Source organism: Salmo salar, chromosome 05 (genome assembly GCF_965601325.2).
Source record: "Salmo salar chromosome 05, fSalSal1, whole genome shotgun sequence".
Classification (NCBI taxonomy): Eukaryota; Metazoa; Chordata; class Actinopteri; order Salmoniformes; family Salmonidae; genus Salmo; species Salmo salar.
The window spans coordinates 88,553,259-88,578,187 of NC_138295.1; positions in this window are offsets into that span (position 1 = coordinate 88,553,259).

Here is a 24,929-nt window from a genome sequence, read left to right on the forward strand (position 1 = left end):
TAGTGTGATGATATGGGGGGTGTCTGTGTTCTAATAACATAGTGTGATGATATGGGGGTGTCTGTGTTCTAATAACATAGTGTGATGATATGGGGGGGTGTCTCTGTTCTAATAACATAGTGTGATGATATGGGGGTGTCTCTGTTCTAATAACATAGTGTGATGATATGGGAGGTGTTTGTGTTCTAATAACATAGTGTGATGATATGGGGGGTGTCTGTGTTCTAATAACATAGTGTGATGATATGGGGGGGGTGTCTGTTCTAATAACATAGTGTGATGATATGGGGGGTGTCTGTGTTCTAATAACATAGTGTGATGATATGGGGGGTGTCTGTGTTCTAATAACATAGTGTGATGATATGGGGGGTGTCTGTGTTCTAATAACATAGTGTGATGATATGGGGGGTGTCTGTTCTAATAACATAGTGTGATGATATGGGGGGTGTCTGTGTTCTAATAATATAGTGTGATGATATGGGGGGTGTCTGTTCTAATAACATAGTGTGATGATATGGGGGGTGTCTGTGTTCTAATAACATAGTGTGATGATATGGGGGGTGTCTGTGTTCTAATAACATAGTGTGATGATATGGGAGGTGTCTGTGTTCTAATAACATAGTGTGATGATATGGGGGGTGTCTGTGTTCTAATAACATAGTGTGATGATATGGGGGTGTCTGTGTTCTAATAACATAGTGTGATGATATGGGGGGTGTCTCTGTTCTAATAACATAGTGTGATGATATGGGGGGTGTCTGTGTTCTAATAACATAGTGTGATGATATGGGGGGTGTCTGTGTTCTAATAACATAGTGTGATGATATGGGAGGTGTCTGTGTTCTAATAACATAGTGTGATGATATGGGGGGTGTCTGTGTTCTAATAACATAGTGTGATGATATGGGGGGTGTCTGTGTTCTAATAACATAGTGTGATGATATGGGGGGTGTCTGTGTTCTAATAACATAGTGTGATGATATGGGGGGTGTCTGTGTTCTAATAACATAGTGTGATGATATGGGGGGGTGTCTGTTCTAATAACAGTGTGATGATATGGGGGGTGTCTGTGTTCTAATAACATAGTGTGATGATATGGGGGGTGTCTGTGTTCTAATAACATAGTGTGATGATATGGGGGGTGTCTGTTCTAATAACATAGTGTGATGATATGGGGGGTGTCTGTGTTCTAATAACATAGTGTGATGATATGGGGGTGTCTGTGTTCTAATAACATAGTGTGATGATATGGGGGGGTGTCTGTGTTCTAATAACATAGTGTGATGATATGGGGGGTGTCTCTGTTCTAATAACATAGTGTGATGATATGGGGGGTGTCTCTGTTCTAATAACATAGTGTGATGATATGGGGGGTGTCTGTGTTCTAATAACATAGTGTGATGATATGGGGAGGTGTCTGTGTTCTAATAACATAGTGTGATGATATGGGGGGTGTCTGTGTTCTAATAACATAGTGTGATGATATGGGGGGTGTCTGTTCTAATAACATAGTGTGATGATATGGGGGGTGTCTGTGTTCTAATAACATAGTGTGATGATATGGGAGGTGTCTGTGTTCTAATAACATAGTGTGATGATATGGGGGTGTCTGTGTTCTAATAACATAGTGTGATGATATGGGGGGTGTCTGTGTTCTAATAACATAGTGTGATGATATGGGGGGTGTCTGTGTTCTAATAACATAGTGTGATGATATGGGGGGTGTCTGTGTTCTAATAACATAGTGTGATGATATGGGGGGTGTCTGTTCTAATAACATAGTGTGATGATATGGGGGGTGTCTGTTCTAATAACATAGTGTGATGATATGGGGGGTGTCTGTGTTCTAATAACATAGTGTGATGATATGGGGGGTGTCTGTGTTCTAATAACATAGTGTGATGATATGGGGGGTGTCTGTTCTAATAACATAGTGTGATGATATGGGGGGGTGTCTGTGTTCTAATAACATAGTGTGATGATATGGGGGGTGTCTGTGTTCTAATAACATAGTGTGATGATATGGGGGTGTCTGTGTTCTAATAACATAGTGTGATGATATGGGGGGTATCTGTTCTAATAACAGTGTGATGATATGGGGGGTGTCTGTGTTCTAATAACATAGTGTGATGATATGGGAGGTGTCTGTGTTCTAATAACATAGTGTGATGATATGGGGGGTGTCTGTTCTAATAACATAGTGTGATGATATGGGGGGTGTCTGTGTTCTAATAACATAGTGTGATGATATGGGGGGGGTGTCTGTTCTAATAACATAGTGTGATGATATGGGGGGTGTCTGTGTTCTAATAACATAGTGTGATGATATGGGAGGTGTCTGTGTTCTAATAACATAGTGTGATGATATGGGGGGTGTCTGTGTTCTAATAACATAGTGTGATGATATGGGGGGTGTCTGTGTTCTAATAACATAGTGTGATGATATGGGGGGTGTCTGTGTTCTAATAACATAGTGTGATGATATGGGGGGTGTCTGTGTTCTAATAACATAGTGTGATGATATGGGAGGTGTCTGTGTTCTAATAACATAGTGTGATGATATGGGAGGTGTCTGTTCTAATAACTTAGTGTGATGATATGGGGGGTGTCTGTGTTCTAATAACATAGTGTGATGATATGGGGGGTGTCTCTGTTCTAATAACATAGTGTGATGATATGGGGGGTGTCTGTGTTCTAATAACATAGTGTGATGATATGGGGGGGTGTCTGTGTTCTAATAACATAGTGTGATGATATGGGGGTGTCTGTGTTCTAATAACATAGTGTGATGATATGGGGGGTGTCTGTGTTCTAATAACATAGTATGATGATATGGGGGGTGTCTGTTCTAATAACATAGTGTGATGATATGGGGGGTGTCTGTGTTCTAATAACATAGTGTGATGATATGGGGGGGTGTCTGTTCTAATAACATAGTGTGATGATATGGGGGGTGTCTGTGTTCTAATAACATAGTGTGATGATATGGGGGGTGTCTGTGTTCTAATAACATAGTGTGATGATATGGGGGGGGTGTCTGTGTTCTAATAACATAGTGTGATGATATGGGAGGTGTCTGTGTTCTAATAACATAGTGTGATGATATGGGGGGTGTCTGTGTTCTAATAACATAGTGTGATGATATGGGGGGTGTCTGTGTTCTAATAACATAGTGTGATGATATGGGGGTGTCTCTGTTCTAATAACATAGTGTGATGATATGGGGGTGTCTGTGTTCTAATAACATAGTGTGATGATATGGGGGGTGTCTGTGTTCTAATAACATAGTGTGATGATATGGGGGGTGTCTGTGTTCTAATAACATAGTGTGATGATATGGGGGGTGTCTGTTCTAATAACATAGTGTGATGATATGGGAGGTGTCTGTGTTCTAATAACATAGTGTGATGATATGGGGGGTGTCTGTTCTAATAACATAGTGTGATGATATGGGGGGTGTCTGTGTTCTAATAACATAGTGTGATGATATGGGGGGTGTCTGTGTTCTAATAACATAGTGTGATGATATGGGGGGTGTCTGTTCTAATAACATAGTGTGATGATATGGGGGGGTGTCTGTGTTCTAATAACATAGTGTGATGATATGGGGGGTGTCTGTGTTCTAATAACATAGTGTGATGATATGGGGGTGTCTGTGTTCTAATAACATAGTGTGATGATATGGGGGGTGTCTGTTCTAATAACAAGTGTGATGATATGGGGGGTGTCTGTGTTCTAATAACATAGTGTGATGATATGGGAGGTGTCTGTGTTCTAATAACATAGTGTGATGATATGGGGGGTGTCTGTTCTAATAACATAGTGTGATGATATGGGGGGTGTCTGTGTTCTAATAACATAGTGTGATGATATGGGGGGGTGTCTCTGTTCTAATAACATAGTGTGATGATATGGGGGGTGTCTGTGTTCTAATAACATAGTGTGATGATATGGGAGGTGTCTGTGTTCTAATAACATAGTGTGATGATATGGGGGTGTCTGTGTTCTAATAACATAGTGTGATGATATGGGAGGTGTCTGTTCTAATAACTTAGTGTGATGATATGGGGGGTGTCTGTGTTCTAATAACATAGTGTGATGATATGGGGGGTGTCTCTGTTCTAATAACATAGTGTGATGATATGGGGGGTGTCTGTGTTCTAATAACATAGTGTGATGATATGGGGGGTGTCTGTTCTAATAACATAGTGTGATGATATGGGGGGTGTCTGTGTTCTAATAACATAGTGTGATGATATGGGGGGGTGTCTGTTCTAATAACATAGTGTGATGATATGGGGGGTGTCTGTGTTCTAATAACATAGTGTGATGATATGGGGGGTGTCTGTGTTCTAATAACATAGTGTGATGATATGGGGAGGTGTCTGTGTTCTAATAACATAGTGTGATGATATGGGGGGTGTCTGTGTTCTAATAACATAGTGTGATGATATGGGGGGTGTCTGTTCTAATAACATAGTGTGATGATATGGGGGGGTGTCTGTGTTCTAATAACATAGTGTGATGATATGGGGGGTGTCTGTGTTCTAATAACATAGTGTGATGATATGGGGGGTGTCTGTTCTAATAACATAGTGTGATGATATGGGGGGTGTCTGTTCTAATAACATAGTGTGATGATATGGGGGGTGTCTGTGTTCTAATAACATAGTGTGATGATATGGGGGGTGTCTGTGTTCTAATAACATAGTGTGATGATATGGGGGGTGTCTGTGTTCTAATAACATAGTGTGATGATATGGGGGGTGTCTGTTCTAATAACATAGTGTGATGATATGGGGGGTGTCTGTGTTCTAATAACATAGTGTGATGATATGGGGGGTGTCTGTGTTCTAATAACATAGTGTGATGATATGGGGGGGTGTCTGTGTTCTAATAACATAGTGTGATGATATGGGGGGTGTCTGTGTTCTAATAACATAGTGTGATGATATGGGGGGTGTCTGTGTTCTAATAACATAGTGTGATGATATGGGGGGTGTCTGTGTTCTAATAACATAGTGTGATGATATGGGGGGTGTCTGTGTTCTAATAACATAGTGTGATGATATGGGGGGTGTCTGTGTTCTAATAACATAGTGTGATGATATGGGGGGTGTCTGTGTTCTAATAACATAGTGTGATGATATGGGGGGTGTCTGTGTTCTAATAACATAGTGTGATGATATGGGGGGTGTCTGTGTTCTAATAACATAGTGTGATGATATGGGGGGTGTCTGTGTTCTAATAACATAGTGTGATGATATGGGGGGTGTCTGTGTTCTAATAACATAGTGTGATGATATGGGGGGTGTCTGTGTTCTAATAACATAGTGTGATGATATGGGGGGTGTCTGTGTTCTAATAACATAGTGTGATGATATGGGGGGTGTCTGTGTTCTAATAACATAGTGTGATGATATGGGGGGTGTCTGTGTTCTAATAACATAGTGTGATGATATGGGGGGTGTCTGTGTTCTAATAACATAGTGTGATGATATGGGGGGTGTCTGTGTTCTAATAACATAGTGTGATGATATGGGGGGTGTCTGTGTTCTAATAACATAGTGTGATGATATGGGGGGTGTCTGTGTTCTAATAACATAGTGTGATGATATGGGGGGTGTCTGTGTTCTAATAACATAGTGTGATGATATGGGGGGTGTCTGTGTTCTAATAACATAGTGTGATGATATGGGGGGTGTCTGTGTTCTAATAACATAGTGTGATGATATGGGGGGTGTCTGTGTTCTAATAACATAGTGTGATGATATGGGGGGTGTCTGTGTTCTAATAACATAGTGTGATGATATGGGGGGTGTCTGTGTTCTAATAACATAGTGTGATGATATGGGGGGTGTCTGTGTTCTAATAACATAGTGTGATGATATGGGGGGTGTCTGTGTTCTAATAACATAGTGTGATGATATGGGGGGTGTCTGTGTTCTAATAACATAGTGTGATGATATGGGGGGTGTCTGTGTTCTAATAACATAGTGTGATGATATGGGGGGTGTCTGTGTTCTAATAACATAGTGTGATGATATGGGGGGTGTCTGTGTTCTAATAACATAGTGTGATGATATGGGGGGTGTCTGTGTTCTAATAACATAGTGTGATGATATGGGGGGTGTCTCTGTTCTAATAACATAGTGTGATGATATGGGGGGTGTCTGTGTTCTAATAACATAGTGTGATGATATGGGGGGTGTCTGTGTTCTAATAACATAGTGTGATGATATGGGGGGTGTCTGTGTTCTAATAACATAGTGTGATGATATGGGGGGTGTCTGTTCTAATAACATAGTGTGATGATATGGGGGGTGTCTGTGTTCTAATAACATAGTGTGATGATATGGGGGGTGTCTGTGTTCTAATAACATAGTGTGATGATATGGGGGGTGTCTGTGTTCTAATAACATAGTGTGATGATATGGGGGGTGTCTGTGTTCTAATAACATAGTGTGATGATATGGGGGGTGTCTGTGTTCTAATAACATAGTGTGATGATATGGGGGGTGTCTGTGTTCTAATAACATAGTGTGATGATATGGGGGGTGTCTGTGTTCTAATAACATAGTGTGATGATATGGGGGGTGTCTGTGTTCTAATAACATAGTGTGATGATATGGGGGGTGTCTGTGTTCTAATAACATAGTGTGATGATATGGGGGGTGTCTGTGTTCTAATAACATAGTGTGATGATATGGGGGGTGTCTGTGTTCTAATAACATAGTGTGATGATATGGGGGGTGTCTGTTCTAATAACATAGTGTGATGATATGGGGGGTGTCTGTGTTCTAATAACATAGTGTGATGATATGGGGGGTGTCTGTGTTCTAATAACATAGTGTGATGATATGGGGGGTGTCTGTGTTCTAATAACATAGTGTGATGATATGGGGGGTGTCTGTTCTAATAACATAGTGTGATGATATGGGGGGTGTCTGTGTTCTAATAACATAGTGTGATGATATGGGGGGTGTCTGTGTTCTAATAACATAGTGTGATGATATGGGGGGTGTCTGTGTTCTAATAACATAGTGTGATGATATGGGGGGTGTCTGTGTTCTAATAACATAGTGTGATGATATGGGGGGTGTCTGTGTTCTAATAACATAGTGTGATGATATGGGGGGTGTCTGTGTTCTAATAACATAGTGTGATGATATGGGGGGTGTCTGTGTTCTAATAACATAGTGTGATGATATGGGGGGTGTCTGTGTTCTAATAACATAGTGTGATGATATGGGGGGTGTCTGTGTTCTAATAACATAGTGTGATGATATGGGGGGTGTCTGTGTTCTAATAACATAGTGTGATGATATGGGGGGTGTCTGTGTTCTAATAACATAGTGTGATGATATGGGGGGTGTCTGTGTTCTAATAACATAGTGTGATGATATGGGGGGTGTCTGTGTTCTAATAACATAGTGTGATGATATGGGGGGTGTCTGTGTTCTAATAACATAGTGTGATGATATGGGGGGTGTCTGTGTTCTAATAACATAGTGTGATGATATGGGGGGTGTCTGTGTTCTAATAACATAGTGTGATGATATGGGGGGTGTCTGTGTTCTAATAACATAGTGTGATGATATGGGGGGTGTCTGTGTTCTAATAACATAGTGTGATGATATGGGGGGTGTCTGTGTTCTAATAACATAGTGTGATGATATGGGGGGTGTCTGTGTTCTAATAACATAGTGTGATGATATGGGGGGTGTCTGTGTTCTAATAACATAGTGTGATGATATGGGGGGTGTCTGTGTTCTAATAACATAGTGTGATGATATGGGGGGTGTCTGTGTTCTAATAACATAGTGTGATGATATGGGGGGTGTCTGTGTTCTAATAACATAGTGTGATGATATGGGGGGTGTCTGTGTTCTAATAACATAGTGTGATGATATGGGGGGTGTCTGTGTTCTAATAACATAGTGTGATGATATGGGGGGTGTCTGTGTTCTAATAACATAGTGTGATGATATGGGGGGTGTCTGTGTTCTAATAACATAGTGTGATGATATGGGGGGTGTCTGTGTTCTAATAACATAGTGTGATGATATGGGGGGTGTCTGTGTTCTAATAACATAGTGTGATGATATGGGGGGTGTCTCTGTTCTAATAACATAGTGTGATGATATGGGGGGTGTCTGTGTTCTAATAACATAGTGTGATGATATGGGGGGTGTCTGTGTTCTAATAACATAGTGTGATGATATGGGGGGTGTCTCTGTTCTAATAACATAGTGTGATGATATGGGGGGTGTCTGTGTTCTAATAACATAGTGTGATGATATGGGGGGTGTCTGTGTTCTAATAACATAGTGTGATGATATGGGGGGTGTCTGTGTTCTAATAACATAGTGTGATGATATGGGGGGTGTCTGTGTTCTAATAACATAGTGTGATGATATGGGGGGTGTCTGTGTTCTAATAACATAGTGTGATGATATGGGGGGTGTCTGTGTTCTAATAACATAGTGTGATGATATGGGGGGTGTCTGTGTTCTAATAACATAGTGTGATGATATGGGGGGTGTCTGTGTTCTAATAACATAGTGTGATGATATGGGGGGTGTCTGTGTTCTAATAACATAGTGTGATGATATGGGGGGTGTCTGTGTTCTAATAACATAGTGTGATGATATGGGGGGTGTCTGTGTTCTAATAACATAGTGTGATGATATGGGGGGTGTCTGTGTTCTAATAACATAGTGTGATGATATGGGGGGTGTCTGTGTTCTAATAACATAGTGTGATGATATGGGGGGTGTCTGTGTTCTAATAACATAGTGTGATGATATGGGGGGTGTCTGTGTTCTAATAACATAGTGTGATGATATGGGGGGTGTCTGTGTTCTAATAACATAGTGTGATGATATGGGGGGTGTCTGTGTTCTAATAACATAGTGTGATGATATGGGGGGTGTCTGTGTTCTAATAACATAGTGTGATGATATGGGGGGTGTCTGTGTTCTAATAACATAGTGTGATGATATGGGGGGTGTCTGTGTTCTAATAACATAGTGTGATGATATGGGGGGTGTCTGTGTTCTAATAACATAGTGTGATGATATGGGGGGTGTCTGTGTTCTAATAACATAGTGTGATGATATGGGGGGTGTCTGTGTTCTAATAACATAGTGTGATGATATGGGGGGTGTCTGTGTTCTAATAACATAGTGTGATGATATGGGGGGTGTCTGTGTTCTAATAACATAGTGTGATGATATGGGGGGTGTCTGTGTTCTAATAACATAGTGTGATGATATGGGGGGTGTCTGTGTTCTAATAACATAGTGTGATGATATGGGGGGTGTCTGTGTTCTAATAACATAGTGTGATGATATGGGGGGTGTCTGTGTTCTAATAACATAGTGTGATGATATGGGGGGTGTCTGTGTTCTAATAACATAGTGTGATGATATGGGGGGTGTCTGTGTTCTAATAACATAGTGTGATGATATGGGGGGTGTCTGTGTTCTAATAACATAGTGTGATGATATGGGGGGTGTCTGTGTTCTAATAACATAGTGTGATGATATGGGGGGTGTCTGTGTTCTAATAACATAGTGTGATGATATGGGGGGTGTCTGTGTTCTAATAACATAGTGTGATGATATGGGGGGTGTCTGTGTTCTAATAACATAGTGTGATGATATGGGGGGTGTCTGTGTTCTAATAACATAGTGTGATGATATGGGGGGTGTCTGTGTTCTAATAACATAGTGTGATGATATGGGGGGTGTCTGTGTTCTAATAACATAGTGTGATGATATGGGGGGTGTCTGTGTTCTAATAACATAGTGTGATGATATGGGGGGTGTCTGTGTTCTAATAACATAGTGTGATGATATGGGGGGTGTCTGTGTTCTAATAACATAGTGTGATGATATGGGGGGTGTCTGTGTTCTAATAACATAGTGTGATGATATGGGGGGTGTCTGTGTTCTAATAACATAGTGTGATGATATGGGGGGTGTCTGTGTTCTAATAACATAGTGTGATGATATGGGGGGTGTCTGTGTTCTAATAACATAGTGTGATGATATGGGGGGTGTCTGTGTTCTAATAACATAGTGTGATGATATGGGGGGTGTCTGTGTTCTAATAACATAGTGTGATGATATGGGGGGTGTCTGTGTTCTAATAACATAGTGTGATGATATGGGGGGTGTCTGTGTTCTAATAACATAGTGTGATGATATGGGGGGTGTCTGTGTTCTAATAACATAGTGTGATGATATGGGGGGTGTCTGTGTTCTAATAACATAGTGTGATGATATGGGGGGTGTCTGTGTTCTAATAACATAGTGTGATGATATGGGGGGTGTCTGTGTTCTAATAACATAGTGTGATGATATGGGGGGTGTCTGTGTTCTAATAACATAGTGTGATGATATGGGGGGTGTCTGTGTTCTAATAACATAGTGTGATGATATGGGGGGTGTCTGTGTTCTAATAACATAGTGTGATGATATGGGGGGTGTCTGTGTTCTAATAACATAGTGTGATGATATGGGGGGTGTCTGTGTTCTAATAACATAGTGTGATGATATGGGGGGTGTCTGTGTTCTAATAACATAGTGTGATGATATGGGGGGTGTCTGTGTTCTAATAACATAGTGTGATGATATGGGGGGTGTCTGTGTTCTAATAACATAGTGTGATGATATGGGGGGTGTCTTGTTCTAATAACATAGTGTGATGATATGGGGGGTGTCTGTGTTCTAATAACATAGTGTGATGATATGGGGGGTGTCTGTGTTCTAATAACATAGTGTGATGATATGGGGGGTGTCTGTGTTCTAATAACATAGTGTGATGATATGGGGGGTGTCTGTGTTCTAATAACATAGTGTGATGATATGGGGGGTGTCTGTGTTCTAATAACATAGTGTGATGATATGGGGGGTGTCTGTGTTCTAATAACATAGTGTGATGATATGGGGGGTGTCTGTGTTCTAATAACATAGTGTGATGATATGGGGGGTGTCTGTGTTCTAATAACATAGTGTGATGATATGGGGGGTGTCTGTGTTCTAATAACATAGTGTGATGATATGGGGGGTGTCTGTGTTCTAATAACATAGTGTGATGATATGGGGGGTGTCTGTGTTCTAATAACATAGTGTGATGATATGGGGGGTGTCTGTGTTCTAATAACATAGTGTGATGATATGGGGGGTGTCTGTGTTCTAATAACATAGTGTGATGATATGGGGGGTGTCTGTGTTCTAATAACATAGTGTGATGATATGGGGGGTGTCTGTGTTCTAATAACATAGTGTGATGATATGGGGGGTGTCTGTGTTCTAATAACATAGTGTGATGATATGGGGGGTGTCTGTGTTCTAATAACATAGTGTGATGATATGGGGGGTGTCTGTGTTCTAATAACATAGTGTGATGATATGGGGGGTGTCTGTGTTCTAATAACATAGTGTGATGATATGGGGGGTGTCTGTGTTCTAATAACATAGTGTGATGATATGGGGGGTGTCTGTGTTCTAATAACATAGTGTGATGATATGGGGGGTGTCTGTGTTCTAATAACATAGTGTGATGATATGGGGGGTGTCTGTGTTCTAATAACATAGTGTGATGATATGGGGGGTGTCTGTGTTCTAATAACATAGTGTGATGATATGGGGGGTGTCTGTGTTCTAATAACATAGTGTGATGATATGGGGGGTGTCTGTGTTCTAATAACATAGTGTGATGATATGGGGGGTGTCTGTGTTCTAATAACATAGTGTGATGATATGGGGGGTGTCTGTGTTCTAATAACATAGTGTGATGATATGGGGGGTGTCTGTGTTCTAATAACATAGTGTGATGATATGGGGGGTGTCTGTGTTCTAATAACATAGTGTGATGATATGGGGGGTGTCTGTGTTCTAATAACATAGTGTGATGATATGGGGGGTGTCTGTGTTCTAATAACATAGTGTGATGATATGGGGGGTGTCTGTGTTCTAATAACATAGTGTGATGATATGGGGGGTGTCTGTGTTCTAATAACATAGTGTGATGATATGGGGGGGTGTCTGTGTTCTAATAACATAGTGTGATGATATGGGGGGTGTCTGTGTTCTAATAACATAGTGTGATGATATGGGGGGTGTCTGTGTTCTAATAACATAGTGTGATGATATGGGGGGTGTCTGTGTTCTAATAACATAGTGTGATGATATGGGGGGTGTCTGTGTTCTAATAACATAGTGTGATGATATGGGGGGTGTCTGTGTTCTAATAACATAGTGTGATGATATGGGGGGTGTCTGTGTTCTAATAACATAGTGTGATGATATGGGGGGTGTCTGTGTTCTAATAACATAGTGTGATGATATGGGGGGTGTCTGTGTTCTAATAACATAGTGTGATGATATGGGGGGTGTCTGTTCTAATAACATAGTGTGATGATATGGGGGGTGTCTGTGTTCTAATAACATAGTGTGATGATATGGGGGGTGTCTGTGTTCTAATAACATAGTGTGATGATATGGGGGGTGTCTGTGTTCTAATAACATAGTGTGATGATATGGGGGGTGTCTGTTCTAATAACATAGTGTGATGATATGGGGGGTGTCTGTGTTCTAATAACATAGTGTGATGATATGGGGGGTGTCTGTGTTCTAATAACATAGTGTGATGATATGGGGGGTGTCTGTGTTCTAATAACATAGTGTGATGATATGGGGGGTGTCTGTGTTCTAATAACATAGTGTGATGATATGGGGGGTGTCTGTGTTCTAATAACATAGTGTGATGATATGGGGGGTGTCTGTGTTCTAATAACATAGTGTGATGATATGGGGGGTGTCTGTGTTCTAATAACATAGTGTGATGATATGGGGGGTGTCTGTGTTCTAATAACATAGTGTGATGATATGGGGGGTGTCTGTGTTCTAATAACATAGTGTGATGATATGGGGGGTGTCTGTGTTCTAATAACATAGTGTGATGATATGGGGGGTGTCTCTGTTCTAATAACATAGTGTGATGATATGGGGGGTGTCTGTGTTCTAATAACATAGTGTGATGATATGGGGGGTGTCTGTGTTCTAATAACATAGTGTGATGATATGGGGGGTGTCTGTGTTCTAATAACATAGTGTGATGATATGGGGGGTGTCTGTGTTCTAATAACATAGTGTGATGATATGGGGGGTGTCTGTGTTCTAATAACATAGTGTGATGATATGGGGGGTGTCTGTGTTCTAATAACATAGTGTGATGATATGGGGGGTGTCTGTGTTCTAATAACATAGTGTGATGATATGGGGGGTGTCTGTGTTCTAATAACATAGTGTGATGATATGGGGGGTGTCTGTTCTAATAACATAGTGTGATGATATGGGGGGTGTCTGTGTTCTAATAACATAGTGTGATGATATGGGGGGTGTCTGTGTTCTAATAACATAGTGTGATGATATGGGGGGTGTCTGTGTTCTAATAACATAGTGTGATGATATGGGGGGGTGTCTGTGTTCTAATAACATAGTGTGATGATATGGGGGGGTGTCTGTTCTAATAACATAGTGTGATGATATGGGGGGTGTCTGTGTTCTAATAACATAGTGTGATGATATGGGGGGTGTCTGTGTTCTAATAACATAGTGTGATGATATGGGGGGTGTCTGTTCTAATAACATAGTGTGATGATATGGGGGGTGTCTGTGTTCTAATAACATAGTGTGATGATATGGGGGGTGTCTGTGTTCTAATAACATAGTGTGATGATATGGGGGGTGTCTGTGTTCTAATAACATAGTGTGATGATATGGGGGTGTCTCTGTTCTAATAACATAGTGTGATGATATGGGGGGTGTCTGTGTTCTAATAACATAGTGTGATGATATGGGGGGTGTCTGTGTTCTAATAACATAGTGTGATGATATGGGGGGTGTCTCTGTTCTAATAACATAGTGTGATGATATGGGGGGTGTCTGTGTTCTAATAACATAGTGTGATGATATGGGAGGTGTCTCTGTTCTAATAACATAGTGTGATGATATGGGGGGTGTCTCTGTTCTAATAACATAGTGTGATGATATGGGGGGGTGTCTGTTCTAATAACATAGTGTGATGATATGGGGGGTGTCTGTGTTCTAATAACATAGTGTGATGATATGGGGGGTGTCTGTGTTCTAATAACTTAGTGTGATGATATGGGGGGTGTCTGTTCTAATAACATAGTGTGATGATATGGGGGGTGTCTGTGTTCTAATAACATAGTGTGATGATATGGGGGGTGTCTCTGTTCTAATAACATAGTGTGATGATATGGGGGGTGTCTGTGTTCTAATAACATAGTGTGATGATATGGGGGGTGTCTGTGTTCTAATAACATAGTGTGATGATATGGGGGGTCTCTGTGTTCTAATAACATAGTGTGATGATATGGGGGGGTGTCTGTTCTAATAACATAGTGTGATGATATGGGGGGTGTCTGTGTTCTAATAACATAGTGTGATGATATGGGGGTGTCTGTGTTCTAATAACATAGTGTGATGATATGGGGGGTGTCTGTGTTCTAATAACATAGTGTGATGATATGGGTGGTGTCTGTTCTAATAACATAGTGTGATGATATGGGGGGTGTCTGTGTTCTAATAACATAGTGTGATGATATGGGAGGTGTCTGTGTTCTAATAACATAGTGTGATGATATGGGGGGTGTCTGTGTTCTAATAACATAGTGTGATGATATGGGGGGTGTCTGTGTTCTAATAACATAGTGTGATGATATGGGGGGTGTCTGTGTTCTAATAACATAGTGTGATGATATGGGGGGTGTCTCTGTTCTAATAACATAGTGTGATGATATGGGGGGTGTCTGTGTTCTAATAACATAGTGTGATGATATGGGGGGTGTCTGTGTTCTAATAACATAGTGTGATGATATGGGGGGTGTCTGTGTTCTAATAACATAGTGTGATGATATGGGGGGTGTCTGTGTTCTAATAACATAGTGTGATGATATGGGGGGTGTCTGTGTTCTAATAACATAGTGTGATGATATGGGGGGTGTCTGTTCTAATAACATAGTGTGATGATATGGGGGGTGTCTGTGTTCTAATAACATAGTGTGATGATATGGGGGGTGTCTGTGTTCTAATAACATAGTGTGATGATATGGGGGGGTGTCTGTGTTCTAATAACATAGTGTGATGATATGGGGGGTGTCTGTGTTCTAATAACATAGTGTGATGATATGGGGGGTGTCTGTGTTCTAATAACATAGTGTGATGATATGGGGGGTATCTGTTCTAATAACAGTGTGATGATATGGGGGGTGTCTGTGTTCTAATAACATAGTGTGATGATATGGGAGGTGTCTGTGTTCTAATAACATAGTGTGATGATATGGGGGGTGTCTGTTCTAATAACATAGTGTGATGATATGGGGGGTGTCTGTGTTCTAATAACATAGTGTGATGATATGGGGGGGTGTCTCTGTTCTAATAACATAGTGTGATGATATGGGGGGTGTCTGTGTTCTAATAACATAGTGTGATGATATGGGAGGTGTCTGTGTTCTAATAACATAGTGTGATGATATGGGGGGTGTCTCTGTTCTAATAACATAGTGTGATGATATGGGGGGTGTCTGTGTTCTAATAACATAGTGTGATGATATGGGGGGGTGTCTGTGTTCTAATAACATAGTGTGATGATATGGGGGTGTCTGTGTTCTAATAACATAGTGTGATGATATGGGGGGTGTCTGTGTTCTAATAACATAGTGTGATGATATGGGGGGTGTCTGTTCTAATAACATAGTGTGATGATATGGGGGGTGTCTGTGTTCTAATAACATAGTGTGATGATATGGGGGGGTGTCTGTTCTAATAACATAGTGTGATGATATGGGGGGTGTCTGTGTTCTAATAACATAGTGTGATGATATGGGGGGTGTCTGTGTTCTAATAACATAGTGTGATGATATGGGGGGGTGTCTGTGTTCTAATAACATAGTGTGATGATATGGGGGGTGTCTGTTCTAATAACATAGTGTGATGATATGGGGGGTGTCTGTGTTCTAATAACATAGTGTGATGATATGGGGGGTGTCTGTGTTCTAATAACATAGTGTGATGATATGGGGGGTGTCTGTTCTAATAACATAGTGTGATGATATGGGGGTGTCTGTGTTCTAATAACATAGTGTGATGATATGGGGGGGTGTCTGTGTTCTAATAACATAGTGTGATGATATGGGGGGTGTCTCTGTTCTAATAACATAGTGTGATGATATGGGGGGTGTCTCTGTTCTAATAACATAGTGTGATGATATGGGGGGTGTCTGTGTTCTAATAACATAGTGTGATGATATGGGGAGGTGTCTGTGTTCTAATAACATAGTGTGATGATATGGGGGGTGTCTGTGTTCTAATAACATAGTGTGATGATATGGGGAGGTGTCTGTGTTCTAATAACATAGTGTGATGATATGGGGGGTGTCTGTGTTCTAATAACATAGTGTGATGATATGGGGGTGTCTCTGTTCTAATAACATAGTGTGATGATATGGGAGGTGTCTGTGTTCTAATAACATAGTGTGATGATATGGGGGGTGTCTGTGTTCTAATAACATAGTGTGATGATATGGGGGTGTCTCTGTTCTAATAACATAGTGTGATGATATGGGGGTGTCTGTGTTCTAATAACATAGTGTGATGATATGGGGGGTGTCTGTTCTAATAACATAGTGTGATGATATGGGGGGTGTCTGTTCTAATAACATAGTGTGATGATATGGGGGGTGTCTGTGTTCTAATAACATAGTGTGATGATATGGGGGGTGTCTGTGTTCTAATAACATAGTGTGATGATATGGGGGGTGTCTGTTCTAATAACATAGTGTGATGATATGGGGGGGTGTCTGTGTTCTAATAACATAGTGTGATGATATGGGGGGTGTCTGTGTTCTAATAACATAGTGTGATGATATGGGGGTGTCTGTGTTCTAATAACATAGTGTGATGATATGGGGGGTATCTGTTCTAATAACAGTGTGATGATATGGGGGGTGTCTGTGTTCTAATAACATAGTGTGATGATATGGGAGGTGTCTGTCTTCTAATAACATAGTGTGATGATATGGGGGGTGTCTGTTCTAATAACATAGTGTGATGATATGGGGGGTGTCTGTGTTCTAATAACATAGTGTGATGATATGGGGGGGGTGTCTCTGTTCTAATAACATAGTGTGATGATATGGGGGGTGTCTGTGTTCTAATAACATAGTGTGATGATATGGGAGGTGTCTGTGTTCTAATAACATAGTGTGATGATATGGGGGTGTCTGTGTTCTAATAACATAGTGTGATGATATGGGGGGTGTCTGTTCTAATAACATAGTGTGATGATATGGGGGGTGTCTGTGTTCTAATAACATAGTGTGATGATATGGGAGGTGTCTGTTCTAATAACTTAGTGTGATGATATGGGGGGTGTCTGTGTTCTAATAACATAGTGTGATGATATGGGGGGTGTCTCTGTTCTAATAACATAGTGTGATGATATGGGGGGTGTCTGTGTTCTAATAACATAGTGTGATGATATGGGGGCTGTCTGTGTTCTAATAACATAGTGTGATGATATGGGGGGTGTCTGTGTTCTAATAACATAGTGTGATGATATGGGGGGTGTCTCTGTTCTAATAACATAGTGTGATGATATGGGGGGTGTCTGTGTTCTAATAACATAGTGTGATGATATGGGGGGTGTCTGTGTTCTAATAACATAGTGTGATGATATGGGGGTGTCTGTGTTCTAATAACATAGTGTGATGATATGGGGGGTGTCTGTGTTCTAATAACATAGTGTGATGATATGGGGGGTGTCTGTGTTCTAATAACATAGTGTGATGATATGGGGGGTGTCTGTGTTCTAATAACATAGTGTGATGATATGGGGGTGTCTCTGTTCTAATAACATAGTGTGATGATATGGGGGGTGTCTGTGTTCTAATAACATAGTGTGATGATATGGGGGGTGTCTGTGTTCTAATAACATAGTGTGATGATATGGGGGGTGTCTCTGTTCTAATAACATAGTGTGATGATATGGGGGGTGTCTGTGTTCTAATAACATAGTGTGATGATATGGGAGGTGTCTCTGTTCTAATAACATAGTGTGATGATATGGGGGGTGTCTCTGTTCTAATAACATAGTGTGATGATATGGGGGGGGTGTCTGTTCTAATAACATAGTATGATGATATGGGGGGTGTCTGTGTTCTAATAACATAGTGTGATGATATGGGGGGTGTCTGTGTTCTAATAACTTAGTGTGATGATATGGGGGGTGTCTGTTCTAATAACATAGTGTGATGATATGGGGGGTGTCTGTGTTCTAATAACATAGTGTGATGATATGGGGGGTGTCTCTGTTCTAATAACATAGTGTGATGATATGGGGGGTGTCTGTGTTCTAATAACATAGTGTGATGATATGGGGGGTGTCTGTGTTCTAATAACATAGTGTGATGATATGGGGGGTCTCTGTGTTCTAATAACATAGTGTGATGATATGGGGGGGTGTCTGTTCTAATAACATAGTGTGATGATATGGGGGGTGTCTGTGTTCTAATAACATAGTGTGATGATATGGGGGGTGTCTGTGTTCTAATAACATAGTGTGATGATATGGGGGGTGTCTGTGTTCTAATAACATAGTGTGATGATATGGGTGGTGTCTGTTCTAATAACATAGTGTGATGATATGGGGGGTGTCTGTGTTCTAATAACATAGTGTGATGATATGGGAGGTGTCTGTGTTCTAATAACATAGTGTGATGATATGGGGGGTGTCTGTGTTCTAATAACATAGTGTGATGATATGGGAGGTGTCTGTGTTCTAATAACATAGTGTGATGATATGGGGGGTGTCTGTGTTCTAATAACATAGTGTGATGATATGGGGGGTGTCTCTGTTCTAATAACATAGTGTGATGATATGGGGGGTGTCTGTGTTCTAATAACATAGTGTGATGATATGGGAGGTGTCTGTGTTCTAATAACATAGTGTGATGATATGGGGGGTGTCTGTGTTCTAATAACATAGTGTGATGATATGGGGGGTGTCTGTGTTCTAATAACATAGTGTGATGATATGGGGGGTGTCTGTGTTCTAATAACATAGTGTGATGATATGGGGGGTATCTGTTCTAATAACATAGTGTGATGATATGGGGGGTGTCTGTGTTCTAATAACATAGTGTGATGATATGGGGGGGTGTCTGTGTTCTAATAACATAGTGTGATGATATGGGGGGTGTCTGTGTTCTAATAACATAGTGTGATGATATGGGTGGTGTCTGTTCTAATAACATAGTGTGATGATATGGGGGGGTGTCTCTGTTCTAATAACATAGTGTGATGATATGGGGGGTGTCTGTGTTCTAATAACATAGTGTGATGATATGGGGGGTGTCTGTGTTCTAATAACAGTGTGATGATATGGGGGGGTGTCTGTGTTCTAATAACATAGTGTGATGATATGGGGGGTGTCTGTGTTCTAATAACATAGTGTGATGATATGGGGGGTGTCTGTGTTCTAATAACAGTGTGATGATATGGGGGGGTGTCTGTGTTCTAATAACATAGTGTGATGATATGGGGGGTGTCTGTGTTCTAATAACATAGTGTGATGATATGGGGGGTGTCTGTGTTCTAATAACATAGTGTGATGATATGGGGGTGTCTGTGTTCTAATAACATAGTGTGATGATATGGGGGGTATCTGTTCTAATAACAGTGTGATGATATGGGGGGTGTCTGTGTTCTAATAACATAGTGTGATGATATGGGAGGTGTCTGTGTTCTAATAACATAGTGTGATGATATGGGGGGTGTCTGTTCTAATAACATAGTGTGATGATATGGGGGGTGTCTGTGTTCTAATAACATAGTGTGATGATATGGGGGGGTGTCTCTGTTCTAATAACATAGTGTGATGATATGGGGGGTGTCTGTGTTCTAATAACATAGTGTGATGATATGGGAGGTGTCTGTGTTCTAATAACATAGTGTGATGATATGGGGGGTGTCTGTGTTCTAATAACATAGTGTGATGATATGGGGGTGTCTGTGTTCTAATAACATAGTGTGATGATATGGGGGGTGTCTGTTCTAATAACATAGTGTGATGATATGGGGGGTGTCTGTGTTCTAATAACATAGTGTGATGATATGGGGGGTGTCTCTGTTCTAATAACATAGTGTGATGATATGGGGGGTGTCTGTGTTCTAATAACATAGTGTGATGATATGGGGGGGTGTCTGTGTTCTAATAACATAGTGTGATGATATGGGGGTGTCTGTGTTCTAATAACATAGTGTGATGATATGGGGGGTGTCTGTGTTCTAATAACATAGTGTGATGATATGGGGGGTGTCTGTTCTAATAACATAGTGTGATGATATGGGGGGTGTCTGTGTTCTAATAACATAGTGTGATGATATGGGGGGGTGTCTGTTCTAATAACATAGTGTGATGATATGGGGGGTGTCTGTGTTCTAATAACATAGTGTGATGATATGGGGGGTGTCTGTGTTCTAATAACATAGTGTGATGATATGGGGGGGTGTCTGTGTTCTAATAACATAGTGTGATGATATGGGGGGTGTCTGTTCTAATAACATAGTGTGATGATATGGGGGGTGTCTGTGTTCTAATAACATAGTGTGATGATATGGGGGGTGTCTGTGTTCTAATAACATAGTGTGATGATATGGGGGGTGTCTGTTCTAATAACATAGTGTGATGATATGGGGGTGTCTGTGTTCTAATAACATAGTGTGATGATATGGGGGGTGTCTGTGTTCTAATAACATAGTGTGATGATATGGGGGGTGTCTGTGTTCTAATAACATAGTGTGATGATATGGGGGGTGTCTCTGTTCTAATAACATAGTGTGATGATATGGGGGGTGTCTGTGTTCTAATAACATAGTGTGATGATATGGGGGGTGTCTGTGTTCTAATAACATAGTGTGATGATATGGGGGGTGTCTGTGTTCTAATAACATAGTGTGATGATATGGGGGGTGTCTGTGTTCTAATAACATAGTGTGATGATATGGGGGGTGTCTGTGTTCTAATAACATAGTGTGATGATATGGGGGGTGTCTCTGTTCTAATAACATAGTGTGATGATATGGGGGGTGTCTGTGTTCTAATAACATAGTGTGATGATATGGGGGGTGTCTGTGTTCTAATAACATAGTGTGATGATATGGGGGGTGTCTGTGTTCTAATAACATAGTGTGATGATATGGGGGGTGTCTGTTCTAATAACATAGTGTGATGATATGGGGGGTGTCTGTTCTAATAACATAGTGTGATGATATGGGGGGTGTCTGTGTTCTAATAACATAGTGTGATGATATGGGGGGTGTCTGTGTTCTAATAACATAGTGTGATGATATGGGGGGTGTCTGTTCTAATAACATAGTGTGATGATATGGGGGGGTGTCTGTGTTCTAATAACATAGTGTGATGATATGGGGGGTGTCTGTGTTCTAATAACATAGTGTGATGATATGGGGGGTGTCTGTGTTCTAATAACATAGTGTGATGATATGGGGGGTGTCTGTTCTAATAACATAGTGTGATGATATGGGGGGTGTCTGTGTTCTAATAACATAGTGTGATGATATGGGGGGTGTCTGTGTTCTAATAACATAGTGTGATGATATGGGGGGTGTCTGTGTTCTAATAACATAGTGTGATGATATGGGGGGTGTCTGTGTTCTAATAACATAGTGTGATGATATGGGGGGTGTCTCTGTTCTAATAACATAGTGTGATGATATGGGGGGTGTCTGTGTTCTAATAACATAGTGTGATGATATGGGGGGTGTCTGTGTTCTAATAACATAGTGTGATGATATGGGGGGTGTCTGTGTTCTAATAACATAGTGTGATGATATGGGGGGTGTCTGTGTTCTAATAACATAGTGTGATGATATGGGGGGTGTCTGTGTTCTAATAACATAGTGTGATGATATGGGGGGTGTCTGTGTTCTAATAACATAGTGTGATGATATGGGGGGTGTCTGTGTTCTAATAACATAGTGTGATGATATGGGGGGTGTCTGTGTTCTAATAACATAGTGTGATGATATGGGGGGTGTCTGTGTTCTAATAACATAGTGTGATGATATGGGGGGTGTCTGTGTTCTAATAACATAGTGTGATGATATGGGGGGTGTCTGTGTTCTAATAACATAGTGTGATGATATGGGGGGTGTCTGTGTTCTAATAACATAGTGTGATGATATGGGGGGTGTCTGTGTTCTAATAACATAGTGTGATGATATGGGGGGTGTCTGTGTTCTAATAACATAGTGTGATGATATGGGGGGTGTCTGTGTTCTAATAACATAGTGTGATGATATGGGGGGTGTCTGTGTTCTAATAACATAGTGTGATGATATGGGGGGTGTCTGTGTTCTAATAACATAGTGTGATGATATGGGGGGTGTCTGTGTTCTAATAACATAGTGTGATGATATGGGGGGTGTCTGTGTTCTAATAACATAGTGTGATGATATGGGGGGTGTCTGTGTTCTAATAACATAGTGTGATGATATGGGGGGTGTCTCTGTTCTAATAACATAGTGTGATGATATGGGGGGTGTCTGTGTTCTAATAACATAGTGTGATGATATGGGGGGTGTCTGTGTTCTAATAACATAGTGTGATGATATGGGGGGTGTCTGTTCTAATAACATAGTGTGATGATATGGGGGGTGTCTGTGTTCTAATAACATAGTGTGATGATATGGGGGGTGTCTGTGTTCTAATAACATAGTGTGATGATATGGGGGGTGTCTGTTCTAATAACATAGTGTGATGATATGGGGGGTGTCTGTGTTCTAATAACATAGTGTGATGATATGGGGGGTGTCTGTGTTCTAATAACATAGTGTGATGATATGGGGGGTGTCTGTGTTCTAATAACATAGTGTGATGATATGGGGGGTGTCTGTGTTCTAATAACATAGTGTGATGATATGGGGGGTGTCTGTGTTCTAATAACATAGTGTGATGATATGGGGGGTGTCTGTGTTCTAATAACATAGTGTGATGATATGGGGGGTGTCTGTTCTAATAACATAGTGTGATGATATGGGGGGTGTCTGTGTTCTAATAACATAGTGTGATGATATGGGGGGGTGTCTGTGTTCTAATAACATAGTGTGATGATATGGGGGGTGTCTGTGTTCTAATAACATAGTGTGATGATATGGGGGGTGTCTGTGTTCTAATAACATAGTGTGATGATATGGGGGGTGTCTGTGTTCTAATAACATAGTGTGATGATATGGGGGGTGTCTGTGTTCTAATAACATAGTGTGATGATATGGGGGGTGTCTGTGTTCTAATAACATAGTGTGATGATATGGGGGGTGTCTGTGTTCTAATAACATAGTGTGATGATATGGGGGGGTGTCTGGTTCTAATAACATAGTGTGATGATATGGGGGGTGTCTGTGTTCTAATAACATAGTGTGATGATATGGGGGGTGTCTGTGTTCTAATAACATAGTGTGATGATATGGGGGGTGTCTGTGTTCTAATAACATAGTGTGATGATATGGGGGGTGTCTGTGTTCTAATAACATAGTGTGATGATATGGGGGGTGTCTGTGTTCTAATAACATAGTGTGATGATATGGGGGGTGTCTGTGTCTAATAACATAGTGTGATGATATGGGGGGTGTCTGTGTTCTAATAACATAGTGTGATGATATGGGGGGTGTCTGTGTTCTAATAACATAGTGTGATGATATGGGGGGTGTCTGTGTTCTAATAACATAGTGTGATGATATGGGGGGTGTCTGTTCTAATAACATAGTGTGATGATATGGGGGGGTGTCTGTGTTCTAATAACATAGTGTGATGATATGGGGGGTGTCTGTGTTCTAATAACATAGTGTGATGATATGGGGGGTGTCTGTGTTCTAATAACATAGTGTGATGATATGGGGGGTGTCTGTGTTCTAATAACATAGTGTGATGATATGGGGGGTGTCTGTGTTCTAATAACATAGTGTGATGATATGGGGGGTGTCTGTGTTCTAATAACATAGTGTGATGATATGGGGGGTGTCTGTGTTCTAATAACATAGTGTGATGATATGGGGGGTGTCTGTGTTCTAATAACATAGTGTGATGATATGGGGGGTGTCTGTGTTCTAATAACATAGTGTGATGATATGGGGGGTGTCTGTGTTCTAATAACATAGTGTGATGATATGGGGGGTGTCTGTGTTCTAATAACATAGTGTGATGATATGGGGGGTGTCTGTGTTCTAATAACATAGTGTGATGATATGGGGGGTGTCTGTGTTCTAATAACATAGTGTGATGATATGGGGGGTGTCTGTGTTCTAATAACATAGTGTGATGATATGGGGGGTGTCTGTGTTCTAATAACATAGTGTGATGATATGGGGGGTGTCTGTGTTCTAATAACATAGTGTGATGATATGGGGGGTGTCTGTGTTCTAATAACATAGTGTGATGATATGGGGGGTGTCTGTGTTCTAATAACATAGTGTGATGATATGGGGGGTGTCTGTGTTCTAATAACATAGTGTGATGATATGGGGGGTGTCTGTGTTCTAATAACATAGTGTGATGATATGGGGGGTGTCTGTGTTCTAATAACATAGTGTGATGATATGGGGGGTGTCTGTGTTCTAATAACATAGTGTGATGATATGGGGGGTGTCTGTGTTCTAATAACATAGTGTGATGATATGGGGGGTGTCTGTGTTCTAATAACATAGTGTGATGATATGGGGGGTGTCTGTGTCTAATAACATAGTGTGATGATATGGGGGGGTGTCTGTGTTCTAATAACATAGTGTGATGATATGGGGGGTGTCTGTGTTCTA